Raw genomic sequence first — 16,758 nt, forward strand, 5'->3', positions numbered from 1 at the left:
TCCGTGTGAGGGACATTGGTCTGCTCCAAAAAGAGTTCTAATACTTGAAGGGAACTCAAGACTTGGACTCAAGTATACACAGCGAGCAACTTTAGCTTGACTGGATACTCTGATTCAGACTTCAATGGGAACAAAGAAACTGGGGTATCTACTTCAGGTTATGCTATGAGTCTTGGATCAAGAGTTGTCTCTTGGAGATCACACAAATAATCAGTTCTAGTAGATTCCACAATAGAGACAAAATAGGTGGCAGCAGCTTAGGCAACAAAAGAAATTGTATGGCTCAGGAAAATTCTAGAACAACACCTCTAAAATAAAGTTGGCCAAGAACCCAAAGTTCCATGATCAAACGAAGCACATCAATACAAAATATCGTCTGATTAAAAGAGAAAAGTTTGAAAGATTCAAAATGATGCTTGGACTCACCAACATCCTTTCAAATTAAGGGGGGGAATGTTGGCACCTAATCATTGGGATTGGGTGAACACTTGTAAATAATGTAAATAGTAAATAATGGAAAATGAATATTCATCAGAAGGTGAAACTTAAGACTGAGTGGCTCATGTATATAACCATGAATAATCTTAATGAAGAAACACAATTTGTTTGAGGAGTTACCTCTTGGACTGACAATGTCAAAACATTTTTTATTTTAATTATTTTAACCATACACATTTTTTAATTATAACCTAAGTTATTTTTTATGTAAAACATAAATTTTATTGTGTAGAGACTTACTCTACAACCCAGCAAAGTATGATGTGTAAAAGTGTGTGTCTATCATATATAAAAATAAAAAAATAAAATCTGAAAAATAAAAAATTTAAATAACTACAAAACATTTAAAAAAAGTATTCATAAAAAAATTAAATAATTGTATAAATCATTGCATATGTAAAATCTGATATAATCCTAGCAAAATCTGATATAACCCTAACTAAATGATTTTCACATTATTTTCAAGTACGTGCAAACCTCATTAATAAAATATTTACTTGCCAAATTTGAACAAAATGAGGTTGCCAAATAATTGTTATAGGATTCTGACAATTTATCGCAACACCGTTCCACAGTGTTCAATCTCCAAGTAAATTAAATCCACTAAGAAATCCCTAACTGGCTACAGCCTGTCAGATTTCCGAAGTTTAGATGGCCTTTTTCCATATTCTTCATCAGTTTCGCCACCATCGCCTCTCTAGCTGTGAGTACGCATCTTTCCTTTAACACTCACATTTCATCCTCAGAGCTATTGCTCATCTCCAGGCTGGAAACATGCCGCCCAATAAAATTCCCACCCACTCCACGAACACTGCGTATAAAAAACAAAAGATAAACTTCTTTATCTGCCACCACTTCCTCTTCAGACACAGGAGACACATTACAATCATTACAGCGATACCAGCACCCATTTTCATCCTTCACATACGCATAGTAATGCCCAGAGTCCTGTGAAGATCCCTTATGAATAATGGTAGCGAACAGACTATAATCCAGCCGAGGCTCATGGTCTTCACCAATAACTTCCTCTGGTGACATAAATTCACCCAGTTCCACACCTTTTGAAAAACTAATGGCACGCTCTATTTTCCCACCAGATGGGCTACACATAAATCTCTTGAGCTGAATTACCAGAACATTGGGAGGCCTGAAAATGGACATTTGCTTCCGGGCTTCTGTATAATTTTCGCATTTCTCGCAGTGATAGAGATTATCCCCATCCAGAATTTGTTTAGCAAAATAACATGACAGTGCATTCTGCAACGATGTTACTTCTTCAGGTAACTCCAGGCTCACGTCCATAATATCGTCGCGCGTGATTGACAGGGCTCTGCAGGTCAAGCATTTCACTCGGCTCTGCAGCGTGCCGCCGAAGATTTTTTTAATAATGGTATCTGGTAATTCCCTTTGGTCATCCTCTGCGTCTCCATTTTGTTGCTTCGCCATTTCTACACAGACATCGTCGCAAACTCCGAGGACATGTGTCAGAAATTCGTGGGCGTCTTCTTGTCTTCCATGGGCAAAATGTTTTGCAAAAACGTGGAGCGAGTTTTTAAATGTTTGGGGAGAATCGATTGCGCAGGCGGTTTTGCGAGACCTGACGATGCGTCTCTCCAGCACGCAGAATGGGCAGCCGCCATCGCCGTCTGAGGTGGACGAAAGAGTGCAAGACGAAGAATGTTGTTGTCTGACACAAAATTCTGCGAGGGGCGGAGTGTAAGTGAGACACTGCAGCACGCTGTTGAGATAACAGGAATTGCCAAGATTCAAGAACCCTGACGGTTGTTTCAGACGTTGACTGTGAACAGAACTTGAACTTGAACTTGGTTGTTTCAGACATTGACTTTGAACAGAACTTGAACTTGAACTTGGTTGTTTCAGACGTTGACTTTGATCAGAACTTGAACTTGAAGCATTTCACTTCATTGCCCTCACATTTTTTTTGAAGCCGACTTTTCTAAATTATTACTCACTCTTAAAATCGGCCCAAAATATTGAATCAAAATTTTAATTATTTTTTTCTGGAAAAAAAAAATACATTTTCAGATATTTAATATTTCTATATTTACTTTTGTGTTCCATAATGAATTAAGCAAAAGTCTTTTATATAAATCACATAAAAGAAATTTTTTGCTTGAACCAACAAGCGAGATGAAGAGCATGGCAAAGGCTTAAAGATTTAATATATGCCGGTTTATATATATATATATATATATATATATATATATAAAATAACATTTTTGAATTATATATAACATTTTTGAATTTATAAAGAGATATAATATTTTGAAAGTATCTTTCAATATGTATTATGTAACCTACATACATACATAGTTGACATATTATATATTTTTTAATTGCTTATAGTATATACATACATACATAGTTGACATTGAAATATTGTACTTGAGCATTGTAATATTTTATTTATGAATGTCAATGTCCATATTAAATTGTTTTTCAATTATTAATATATTTTTAGATATAAGTTATTGAGGCCTAATGGTTAAGAGCATGTGTTTCCTCCTAAGAGGTCACAGGTTCAAAACCCAGAACAGGGTGAGGCTTAATGGTTAAGAGAATTTGTTTCCTCCCTTTGTCCCACAAAAAAGGGAGTCTCATACTCTCATACACCAATTTGTTGTCTAGCTTGGTTGTGACATTAAAATTACATAATAATAATATTATCTAATGTTATATAAAAAAATAATTCATTTGTTACTCACATTGAATATTTTTACTATCATTAATATTTTTTAATGCTTCACAATGAATTTATACACATATTTTCCTTATTAGGAGAATATTTGAATTATTTTACTTTTAATTACTTCTCCCTTTTGAGGAGTTATATATATAACAAATCAAATCAGTGGAATCATTTGTTACTCACATTGAATATTTTTACTATCATTAATATTTTTTAATGTTTCACAATGAATTTATACACATATTTTCCTTATTAGGAAAATATTTGAATTATTTTACTTTTAATTACTTCTCCCTTTTGAGGAGTTATATATATAACAAATCAAATCAGTAGAATGATGATGTGATTTTAGATGTTTTATAATCCATTTAATTAAAACTAACCAAATATATATATTCATTTTTATTTTTATTACAACTAATTGTTTTCTAATTGTGTGTATATTTTTTTTTAAAAGAACATGTGTCACCTTTACTTTGAGCATAGATGGAATCACACATCACATTGAGCACACCTCCAATCACACTTCCCCCAAATATTAAGTTGTAGAATGTGAATATGCCTCTATCACAATAAAGTTGTTTATACATGTTTTATTTAATTGAAAGTTTACACGTTTATTTTGGAATTGGGCAATCTTAATTTAATTATCAATCAACATAAAAGCTAGGGATTTAATGACAATGGAATATTATGTATTATTTATAATAGTATACCCAAATTTAAGGTTGAGATTTATCTCCAAAGTAGTTAATCATTTTTTGCTCTTTTAATTAAATTGATTAATTAAAAAAAACATATTAATAATATCCAAAATAAAGTGGGGGTAAATCTCCATGGGTAGAAATCTTGTTCCATGTTTTTTCAAATGTGCATATGTTTTCCTCGATGGGGGTGTCTGAACACTTGGTAACGAGATCGAGGGCAGGTGGAGGTGGCGCTCCCACCCCATCGAATCTTGAGATAAATAAGAGGAGGGTGGTGTGGCATACCACTCCCTTCCACCTCTTCCCCCTAACCCCCATGCACGAAGCATGTAAAGTTTCATATCGTCTGTTATGGTTGGTTGTATTCTAGAAAATTCATGTCTTGTTTCTATGTAAAGAAGCCAGGTTTTACGTCCTATGAGTGTTTTTTCCCTTATGCAGGTAGGATTTCCCTTCCCCTTTCGATATTTGGTAGTTTGTGTTGCTTTGATGGCCAGTTTATGATTCATAATGAAAAGTTGGAGTTTCTTGATTTATATTGGCATGCTGGAGGTTTTGTTTAGAGTGTGACTCACTCTGGCATCAGCTCCTTGGTTCCTTGGGTGTGAGGGAGGTGGAACTCAGGAGGAATAAGGTGGAGACAATAAGGTAGAAGATGGAAATGACAGCGACTTCTTGGATGGTTGACGAGGTGCTAGGGGAGAATTCAGGCTTTGGGACACTAGCAGACTTGACCTTGGCTCTTCTTCATTGTTTTAAACTAGTAACATCTTTCTCTAGGCCTTTTGTATTTTTTACCTTGTCTTTTGTCTATTCTTGGTGCGTTGTGGGTTTTGGTAAAATGCATTTGAAGGAGCATGTTAGTTTTCTTTTGATTTTGAGTTTGGGGCCCTTGTTTCCTTTAGAGCTAGTTTATTATTAGGGATTTTTTATTCTTCGAATTGGTTATTGGATGCTCCCTCCTATGGATTTTTTTGGCGGCCTAGTTATTTTTAGTTCTTCATATTGTTGTTATCCCTTGAGTCTATGTGGATAGCTTGATTGGTTAGTTGGTTTTTGACTTGTGGAATCCTCAAGGGGAAGTATTATTTCCCGATTCTCTGACTCTGGTATTCATTTCCGAGGGTTTCTCTCTATTTGGGCTTTATGGAGTTGGTGGGATTTTTACTCTTGGCTCTGTGTTGGTTTTGTGTTTATTGTGTTCCTCATGCTACATCAACGGATGTGTGGTCATCGGGCGGTTGGTGGCCATGGCCGAAAAATCCAGTCACGTGTCCAATTGCAGACCCAAGAGGTGGTGGCTACTTACTACTTGATGACCTCCCCAAGTACTCTAGAGGATATTCAACAAGTTGAGAATCATGTCTGTCAATATCACTAGGTCTATTCAGATTCATAATTGTTAGAGGAGATGTATAGACAACTTCCCCACCCTATTCACACCAAGGGAAGAAGGAATCGGTACATGCATTCTATAATTCTTCATTGGCGGTTAAAGGCCATGATAGGAAGAGTTTTAAAGGAAAAGCACAAGGACTAGACATTATTTATTTCCTAAATGATATTCAGTGGAATCAGTGGAAAAAATAGGCATTCCTTGACATATTGGAAGCATGCTTAGCTCACATGGAAAGTCATATTCAATGTGAGTTTAAACCCTCAATGCCACTTGTCTCAAGTGTAAAGGATTTGGCTCCTATGACATCATCAGACACTTGGTTTGGTTATCATGTTTTGGATTTCTCATAGTAGTCTCATTTTGGTTTTATGCTATATTTGGATAAGTGTTGTTCCTTGTTTTATGTAGATACTTGAATTTTCTCATACTAGATTTCCCATGTGGTAACATGAGGCTCGTATATTTTTATTATGGGTGATATGATTTAGTTTTTGAATGCAATGCCATTAACTTAGAAAAACCACAGTAAATGATCAAATGAGAACTTTACCGACTACCCTTTTTTTGAGGTAGCAAAAAAAATGACATGATTTTGAAAAATGTTGTATTAGAATATGCATTTTTTTAACATATTTTTGACACTTTAAATTTTCTTATGTATCAAGTATGAACATTTTTTTAAATGTCATTGATTTTCACGCTGATTTTGAAAAGTGTTGATACACCATCAAACCCCTTTTTTAGAGGGCTTATTTTTTACACTTTAAATTTTATAATATCTTCTTCTTCTTCTTCTTCTTCCCTGAGATATTTGTTTTTAAGTTTTTTTAGGTTTGTGTTTTTTTGTTTTTCTTTTCAATTTTTTTGTAATGAAATCTTTATTTTTTTGCATTGTAAAAAACAAGGGTTAATATTTTAAAGTTGGGAATTTCTATATATTTAAGTATTGTTAATTAATATTTCAATGCTAGTCACTAGTTTTAAACATTTGATAAAATAATACACATTTTGAGACTTTTTTTTTGTTAAAAATGACATGTCAAATAAAATATTTTTATGGGGAAAAAAACATTTTTTTACGAATTTTATGTCAAAAATTAATAATAATCACAACTATTTAATAAAAAATAGTGATTCACATAAAAATTAAAGTGAAAATCATATAATACAAATATTAAACATATAACAACAATAGTTGAATACTTATTCTTCTCATAAAATCTCAAAGTCAAAACATTACAAGTATAACTAATGAATAGTTCTCAAAATTCATTTTGATTTGCAAGCATAACTTAAATTTAATCAATAATATCATATAATCTATGTTCATCATCTTCTAGAATTTCATTATTGACTTATTCCATAATATTTTTTGTTTTAATTTTGTCATTTTCCTCTTCTAATGGATCTTCGATGTCTGCAAGTCTCCCAAAGTATCATTTTCCAATCATTCCATCAAATGGTGGTCCAGGTTCCTTTTCCTTTTTTGCCACACGTGAATCATTAAAATCCACTTCCCTCAAATCAACTTATTACATCGCATCTGGAAGAAATTGAAGAGCATTAATTCTTTATTGAACAGAACTACATTGTAGTGACTCTTTTTCAATGGCAATGCAAATTCTTTCTTTTTGTAGGAAACATGCTAGTTTTGTACCTAATCATCAAGCACAAAATAAATAATTAAGTAAATTAGTATAAACACATAAAAATTAAATAAGAAAATATTGAAATTTAATTTTATATAATAAAACTTACATGAACCTGAGAATAAATCTAAAACTCAATCTCCTTCATTTGAACAGAAATCTATAAGATAATTAATCAATCTCTGTGGTTTTTTATAAATTCTATCTACCTCTCCTTTTGCATATTTATCCTTATATGTTAGTTTTCTTATGACAACATTAAGAACCAATATGTGGTTATGACTCTTTTAATCTACTCTATTTAGAAGAATATGATTATAGCTATCATCTGTTGTCCAACATTTAACATGAATGAACTCACAATCACTTATAATTGGTTAATTTTTGCAAACAACGGATTTGAATTTTTCCTATAACATGACATAGTAAAAGTTCAATTAACTTGTACATAGTAAAAAAGATTAAAAAAAAAAATTAACATTAATCAAATATACAATTTCAATGCCTTACCATGTAATTTGGATCCTTGAGTTTGTTTTTCCCTTGAAGCTTGATAATAACATTGCAAATTGTGTCTGAATGAAATATTACAAATCTCCAAAGTGATAATGTTGTAACTTCTTGAAAGCTTGTAACCACTTTATTAAAAGCTTGATAAATATAATGCTCACTATCATATCCAATGTTCGGAAATTGAAACCATGAGGAATATCAGCAATAACTAGGGCATATTCCCTTTTAGGTATGAGTTTTGCAATGTCTTCACAATCACCTTGTATTATTTGATATTGGATAGTGTCGAACCCATTCCAAAAGAAATGAATAAGATGAGGATCATGTTCAACATTCCTAAGACTTTGCTTTCTCAGCCTTTCCAACTTAATTTTTTCATTAAAGCTTTTAATATTCCATGTGCATCCTTCTTCAACATCTTTAATAAAATAAAATAAAAACATTTTTCATATGAATAAAATGAATATATAAACCAACATACATTTTTTAATGCAAGCCAAAAATCTTGAAGTGTTTCTATAGAACTTGATTCTAGGTAGTTGTGTGTAACATCATCCCAACTCTCTTCATTCAACATTTTAACCATATGTTCTTGTATTTTCATATAAGCCTTATGACTACTAAATAAATAAATAATTGTTAATATAGTGATATGTACAAAAAATACTACCAACAACAATATGTTATATTTAAAATAAAATTATAATCCAAGAAAAAAATTAGTTCAAGAAACTTACTTTTGAAATTCTAAGCACATTTCGTCCAATCATAATTCACCTGACTTCACATGACATAGTATTGATTTGACTAATTCGTCATCCTTCGTTCCTTGCATTGTTATCCAAGGCATGATAGTCATATCATCTAGAATATGCTTGATTTAAGGACTTGTCTTATTGTTGGTACATAGTAAGGCTTTAGACTTTTTAGCCTTTTGTTTTTTTATGGAAATATTCTCCCATGTGTTGAAAATATCATCAATTAGTTCCCATATCTCCCCAGTTCTAAATTCCAACTGGAAAATGCTATCCATACCTGTGAAAAAAATTGAATTTACTTTTCCACCTTTTGAATTGATTTTTTCCTCAATTTGATAACCTATTTCCATGCAACATTCCTTCCCAAATTTTAGATTGTCTTTTGCCTTATCCCCACCACATTTTTCTTCAAATTCACTATGAATAAATTTGACCCTTTCGATGAAATCCACAGACATCTTGTACCCATTATCTGTATTATGATCTCATGACAATAACTTTGCTTCTTTTTTCTGTTAAACCAACATAAATGCTATATCTCATTGTCTCAAAAATTGAGTTATTGGGATATTCCTCGATCAATTTTCTTCTAGCCTCTGCAGAATGATTCCCCCAATTACATAATATTTGTATTCAAAACATCTTGTCCTAACAAATTCCTCTTTGCACTGAACTTGAATTGGATCAACAAGAACCACATAATCAACCACATGTGCATATGGATTGTACTTAATCAATGTTTTCAAGCTATGGACATGTAGGTAATGTGGCTTTCTAATTTGATATTTAGATTGTTCTTCATTTGGCTTATAGAATTGGCTGGAATTAAGCTGAAATGTTTTACTGCCATTAATTAAGTTATTCTTTATCAATTGATCTCAAATAGAATTTTGTTTTGTTTTAATGATGCCATCCTCTAAATCAGTGATGGGTCCCATCAATAGGTACATTTTGAGGTTCATTGTGCTATCATCCAACCCTTAAAACTCTCTTTTTCTCACATTAATTCGTATTTTTAGCCATAATATGTTTATTAAGAAGACTAAAGAGTGTTTTTTATATTTCATGGCATAATGTGATTAATATTAGGAAAAAAGAACATTTTTGGAGATATTTACTATGCAAGGGCTTGATGGAGATAACATTAGAGAATATAGGAGGCTTGTCCACCTCATTAACCCTCCAACTCAGCTTCAGATCATAGAATCCTCACCAACATCTCAAATTCACTAGCAGCTAAGGAACTCCAAGTACTTCTGAAGACCAAAGGAAACTAGATCCACAAGTCTCGAGATTTTGGAGGGAATCACTCCTCTTTTCAAGGGAGATGCCATCAGTTACTTTTTGTATAAATAAACCAGCCAAAAGGCTCATTAGGATTCAAATTTTTGTTATAGCTAAGAGTAGCTACTAAAATCCTAGTTCTTGACATTGTTATCATCGCTCATGTGATGTATGTGACTCTTATTTTCTATTAATGGGAATTGCACTATTGGTCTACATCTGAAGTAGTTTTGAAGGGATGAAACCCTTGGGTTTTGGCCCAACCTAGAGGCTTTAGTCCCTCTTTTGTATTTCTTCCTTGTTCCTGCTCAAGTTATTCCAATGTTTTTCTTGTTTTAGTAGGTGTTATATTACAAAATTTGTAGTTGCAGGTTTGCCTATCACCTCTCTTGTGGGAAGAGTGATTGGAAGACCTACAATAAAAACCAAAAAATATTTATTTATGGTTTCTTGGCAATTGTTAAGTATGAGACTGTAATTCTCTGCATGTTTAGTTTCTTCACTTTAGGAGATAGTACCATTGGTTTGGAAATTAAGACTTGTGTTGTGGGCTAGAGTAGATTTCAATAAAATTCAACTCATTTTTCCATGTTAATTTACTTTGTTGTAATAGAAATCATTTGATGCATGTGTTTGATTGGTTTGCATGGATTGTACTAACCTGCAAGGGTGGGTACAACTTTCTACATCCACCTAGGTCACTCCATCTCCCTTTTAGACACCTCACATTGCTTCTAAACTCTGCCACCAAGACCACTCTGCTAAGATAAATGGAGGAAATTGTGGGCGCAAACTTTGGTGCAAGATAGACCTCCGAGGGGTGATAGGCTTGGCCAAGGGGCTCCAAAACCCTTTAATCACCTTCTTCTACCTTCATCCACCTTCTTCCACCTTCAAGGCACCATTCCAGTCATTAAAAATCTCATGTGTCCCCCTCCTACAGCAAAGTAAGGCCTCCTGCAGCACTTACTGTAGCAGACCTATAACATTATTTTCCTTCAACCAGATTCGCTCCAGATTTTGACCCTGGAATATTGAAGTTGAATAATGATCCCCAACATTTTATTTGATGATTAGGGAAGACCCTAAGACCACTCCAACTCCATTTTCTTCTCACTACAAACATAAGATGGTAAATAGAATTTGAATTAGCATTTTTTTTATAATTGTGTTCAAGGTTGAATTTCTCATTTTCAAGCAAGTACAAATAGATAGATGATTCATGTAAGTAGGTTGTTACATTTCTTAGTTCTGCAAGTAGAATAGCATGGTTTACTTCCACAACTAGACTAGTTTTTTTCTTTCATGTAATTCCAATTTAGCAGTTACCTTGAATGTAGGGCACTTTCACTTCTATAGTAAAATCATATTCATCTTCTTGTAATTGTGACTTGTTTTTATCCTTGTATTTAGATGAAGGAGTGGTCTCTGAACACCTTGATCTGAGCACATGACTAAGGGTGACATGAGTAGAATCTAACTTCTTGTGCATATAACACTGTCACCTCTAATTTTGTATGCATTAGAGGAATTTTGAGGTCTAAAATGGGCCTACTAAGAAAAGTCTACAACCAAAATAAACTTTATAAGAACCAATAGGATTCTAGATGATGATGTCAACCATGGGGGATGATTCACCATTTTGAGAGTAAAAAAGTAAAACGATTAAAAAATAATAAAATAATAAAACTATTTTTTCAACTCATATTTTCAATTTATCTCCCTAATTTTTTACTCAAATTTCAATCAAGAGTACTCGTTCGATGAAAAATTTAATTCCGCATCCAAAGAGTACGTCTGTTTCGTACTTTTGATGGAGCTTGCTACACGAAAAATGAGAAATGCATGAAAAAATGTGATTGCAATCACATTTTTCGTGTATTTCTCATTTTTCATGTAGTAGGGTCCATTGAGAGTATGCAACATGGGTACTCCTTGGATGAGGAATCAAATTGTGCATCCAATGAATGTTCCTGCTCAAAGTTTAAGTAAACACATAGGGAGATAAGTTGAAAAGTAATTTTTTTTCTTTTTTTTTTCCCTCTAAAATTTGATGATGTAATCTAATATTATTTTATTATTTCCACCATTATTTTATAATTTCATTAGGTGACCCATTTTAGGCCTCAAAATTCCCTTAATGAACATCGGGTTGATCATTTAAGTTGGTAAGCCCTTGGGAGTTGCAACATCCTTGGTGTAATACCAAGGCTCATCACTTTTTGGCATCATTCTTGAGGAGGAGTCTAAGCAGGTGTTGTTTCTACTTAAGAGTTTTTTTTTTTGAATTAGTCTTATTGTTTTGAAAAAAAGTGAAAATTAAAAAAAAAATAGTTCTTCATGCCTCATAGGAGTAGGGATAAAGGAAATTATTACCAAAAACCCCCACCGCCTCAAGCAGCCAAACTTCATTCTTCTTAAATGGTGATTGTGAACTTCCCTCTCTGACTACAAGGGAGCTAGAAGACCCTTTAGGTGAGCAACCTAAAAATTTTGAGGAACCCATAGGGGAAGAAGAACCTATCTCACTTACCAAAACCATGGCTAAAAATTAGAACAATGATATTTTCCATATCATAGAAACCAATGGAGAGGCCAGAATGAAGAATATAAGCCTTGCTTCTCTTCCACATTTCCATGGCTTAACCTCTAAGGATCCTGACACCTTCATGTTTGATTTTGTAGTTGTTTGTAGAACCTATGATTATGCCTCTGATGAGCAGAAGTTGAAGTTGTTTCCTTCTACCCTCAAAGATGTAGTCTTGGGTTGGTTTATGAGTTTACCTAGAGGCAGCATCACTACCTCGACCCAAATGCAACAAGCCTCTAATGAAAAATATAGGGATTAATGTCGGTCCAAAGAAGTAAAGATGAAATATTTAGGATGACCCTTAGACCCGATGAATCTTTGGAGGAGTATGAGGAAAAATTTCAACTCAATTATAGTAGGGCCAACTATACCCTTGATCCTGAGTCACTCAAGCTATTTCTTCTCTAAGGGATCCAGGAGGATGTAATGGAAACCCTTAACATGTTGTCTGGAGGAGATATATACCAATTTCCTTGTGATAACATCAAAACTGTATTCAAGAATCACTCTAGAAATGCTAAGAAAAAGGGTAAGTCTAGCCAAATCTTGGTCAGTTCCTCTCCCTCCACAACAACCATGAAGCATGAGATAGGAATTATTTTGTAATATTTTAAGAGTTGAATGTTGCATACCTTTTCCCTACAAATGGATACTATGCAAATCAAAAGGAGGCAAGAGGAAGTAGAAAGGGCACTAGCTATATTTTTCCATAGATGTACTAAGAGACATCCTAGGAATGAATGCCCATTGAATGTCAAAGAAGTTTGCTTAGTCTGTGAAGAGAATAATGTAATAGACAAATGTTCCTCTCTTCTAGGCCTAAATGTTGTATGCTAAGGAGGGGTATAAGGTGGGTCGAAGCAGTTGTGCTTCATTGACCAAAGGATGCCTCTAGGTCCTCGACCATATCAACAAGGCATGCAAGGTGCACATTATCCTCACTACAATCCAAATCAAAATGCACCTTTCCTTCCTTGGTACCCTTCCACTCATCCATCATGTTCTACACCTCCTCCTTGGTATTATTCTCCTCAACATCCTCCTCAACCTATAAACCCTCCTTTTCAGCCATATCCACCCCAATCTTCCCAATCGAGAAACCTCTCACCAGGGTGGAGGCCTCAAACAACCCAACCTCCTGCTTTATTGCCTCTCCCTCAACCTCAACCACATATTCATCACCAAAAGCCACCTAAGAAACCTCAAATTCCTTCTCAACCCAATCTGAACTCGAACAATAAGCAAGCACAATAGGTTTACAATGGGGAGACATCCTATCCTACTTATGTTGTGAAAATTCAAGAGATCAACCTCTGGTTAGGGAAGGTGCTCTCATATAATAACCCACCTTCTCTACCTAGAGAGATTAAAGAGGAGAAGGAAGAGACTACCCCTCAATCTAATGCACCTCCTTATCTTGAAAGGTTGGTCCACCCTAACTAGCACACCCCAGAAGAGGTTGAACTTATGGGATAATTGAAGAACTTGTGTGTCAAGATACCCCTTCTTCGGGCCATCAAAGATGTTCCCATTTAAAACAAAATTATTAAAGATAAATGTTTCAATAGATTTGGGAGAAGAAAAAGAGCTACCCCCACCATAAATGTTGTTGGACAACTATTTGATCTGATTCTTGGGAGGGTGATCTCCCCGAAGTACTTGGATCATGGTATCCCAGTGGTGGATGTTCACATCGATGGAATTATGGTCCCTAATACGTTGATTGACCTTGGGGCTGCAATCAATGTGATGAATAGGGAAACCATGTTGAAGCTCAATATCCAAGGGGTTTTGAGGAAGACCACTACATTGTAACATATTACAGACAAATCTACAGTAGCTCCTGAGGGACTTATTGAGGATGCCATGGTCTTCATTGACTCTTGGGAGTACCCCACTGATTTTCTGGTCTTCCATCCCAAAAACAAGTTTAATGGCTACCCTCTCATCCTAGGAAGACCTTGGTTGGCCATTTTTGATGCCTACATTAGTTGTAGGGTTGGGAACATGACTATTAAGAATGGGAATTTATCAAAACAACTTGTGTTGTATCCTCTTGTTCAACCCTCTATTGAGCATGATTTACTCCTATGGTTAGAGGATGAGGAAGAGGAAGAAATTTATTAGATAAACCCCTACCCAATCTGCTCACTAGACATTGTTATAAGGGATCGAAACTTGATTAGGATGACCTTATTGACCATATCTTATAGAATCATGCCCCCACTGCCATACTAATTGATGAAGTGATGAAATAATTTGAGAGTAATCCTTGGACTGAATTGTGCTTTCTTTACTCTAGCCTAGAACATGCCAAATTTGTAGAGATTGGCCCATCCAGAACTCTAAATATCAACCCCTCTCTCTTTGCTAAGCAAGAAGAATGGTTATGCAGTGTGTTGAGGAAACAATTTGATGCTTTTTCTTGAGATTATAAGGAAATTATAGGTGTACATCCATCAGTCTATACTCATCATATCTACATCAAAGAGGGATGTAAACTTGTGCACCAACCCTAGAGAAGGATGAACCCAACTCTTAAGGACAATGTGAAAGAGGAATTACAAAAGATACTGGATGCAGAGATCACATATCCCATTTCAGATAGTGAGTGGGTGTCCCCTCTTATTTTAGTCCCCAAGAAAAATGGGAATTTGAGGATCTGTGTTGACTACCGAAAGCTCAACAAGGATACAAAGAAGGAATATTTTCCTTTTCCATTCATTGACCAAGTCCTATATGGCTTTGCAAGAAAGAATTTTTTTTCTCCTTAATGGGTGTATTTAATGGATACAACCAAATACATATCAACCCTTCAGACCACGATAAGACCACATTCACATGTCCTTCGGGTACCTTTGCCTATAGAGTCCTTCTATTCAGTCTATGCAATGCCCCTGCTAATTACTAGAGGGTAGTTCTAAGTATCTTTGTTGAACTTGTTCATGACACTGTTGAGACATACATGGATGGTTTCACTCCTTATGGGTGATCTAAAAAAAAGATCTTAAATCAATATTAATGTATTATAGACTCATGTGCAGGAATTCCTATATTACTTAGTGCAACAGATTGAAAAGATTGCGAATAATATAGACAATGAGCAGTTATAAAACATAATAAACACACATCAACACAACAAATAATCAAGGAGTTCACCAGACTTCCTGGCTACATCTCCTGGTCTAGATTTCAGTGTCAACCTCCATATTATGTCTTTAGGTGCAGATTATTACAAGTGTGAGCTCAAACTGAGTCTCAACACAACATGGATTTACTTGAAATCCTCAAGTCTAAAAGAGTACACAAACTCTCCCTCTTGCTCTTTGTCTTCTGCTTTCTCTGACTATCTCTCTATGAATGTCTGAGCAACTGACCTCTTTCTGTCTCTTCCATTGAATGGACTTTAAACCTATCGGTGCTGTTGGTTTTCATTCCTTTCTCAAGCTTTCTAGCTCCCGACCCTTGTCCGTTCATCTCCCTTTCGAGCGTTAAACAATATTTGTAAAACGCTTAAGGTATGGTGGCCACCTCTTTGTAACGGAAAGGACCACTGGTGCGGGTGAAAATCCTAGAAAACACTCTTCTCTGTTTACACAGAGAAATACACATAATACACTAAAAAACAGTGGAAAATCTGCCAAGGCCAGACTTCAAAAGATATTGAATCAGACCTATAATCCTATAGGGTCCGTTGTTGCATCGTTATCGCAAGTTGCAAGCCCATATTCCATGGTTTCCTTTGTATTTGGGTTTGTAACGGAAATAAAAGGAATTACATAGAATACATTGAAAAACCTAACAAACGCTTGTATATCGGAACTCAAATATTATAGATCCACATCTATAATTCCTATCAAGTACGGCTTGATTGCAATTTCATATCGCATGTCAACGACCCTTTGTATTACCCGATCGTCGATCACCGATATTGGTGTATCGCATATTGCAAGGTCACAGGTCCATCGGTATCACTCCTTGTATCATGGCAATGCGATATTGCGATGCGATATATCGCGATTGCATATCGCAAGTCCTCAAGCCCTCGATAAGTCCTCCTTTGTGTTATAGCGATGCAATATTGCAAGTTGATCTCGACCATTGGATCTGTGCGCCCAATCCGACGGCTCTCGTTAAATCGTTGGATCGTTGATCGCATTTCCCAATGGGCTACCTTCGATACGTTCTGCCGGTCTGCTCCGATTGCAATTTCTCGATTTAATCTGGACCGTTGTTCTGTCTAATCCAACGGCTCCTGTGCAGTGCCATTTGAACCTCTGCTTAGCTCTATTTTTCGCCTTTCTTCTTGGTTTTTCTCTGCAATATTGTTTCCAATAGTTAATATACATGAAGACTTAGAGGTTTTAGGATCCATTTTGGATCACACCTTCCCATTGAAAAGTTTTTGGACCACCAAAAGTTGGTTTTTAGGCATCAATCAAGTGAGGATATAGTTCCCTCACCTGTCCAATTTCTATCCATCGTGCCTTGCTTGGATTTGAACCTTTGAGTGCCACTGTCAAGTATTCAACATCCCCTCAACGCGTAGTTCTCACCTTCTTGTCTAGAACTATGTCTTCCTGTAACTCATTGAGATATTCAGGCAATAGATCCTCAATAGAAGGCAACTAAATTTTCTCTTTAGGATCT

At 35.0% G+C, this 16,758-nt stretch overlaps 1 pseudogene; it reads right to left on the bottom strand.

The window, feature by feature from the left end:
* Positions 1-1,227: 1,227 nt before the first annotated feature.
* On the bottom strand, positions 1,228-15,585 carry LOC149203635 (ubiquitin carboxyl-terminal hydrolase 25 pseudogene; annotated as a pseudogene).
* Between the last annotated feature and the right edge of the window lie 1,173 nt (positions 15,586-16,758).

The sequence above is a fragment of the Pinus tabuliformis genome, chromosome 2_1 (genome assembly GCF_031772625.1).
Source record: "Pinus tabuliformis cultivar Carrire ecotype Pingquan chromosome 2_1, CPIR1, whole genome shotgun sequence".
Lineage (NCBI taxonomy): Eukaryota > Viridiplantae > Streptophyta > Pinopsida > Pinales > Pinaceae > Pinus > Pinus tabuliformis.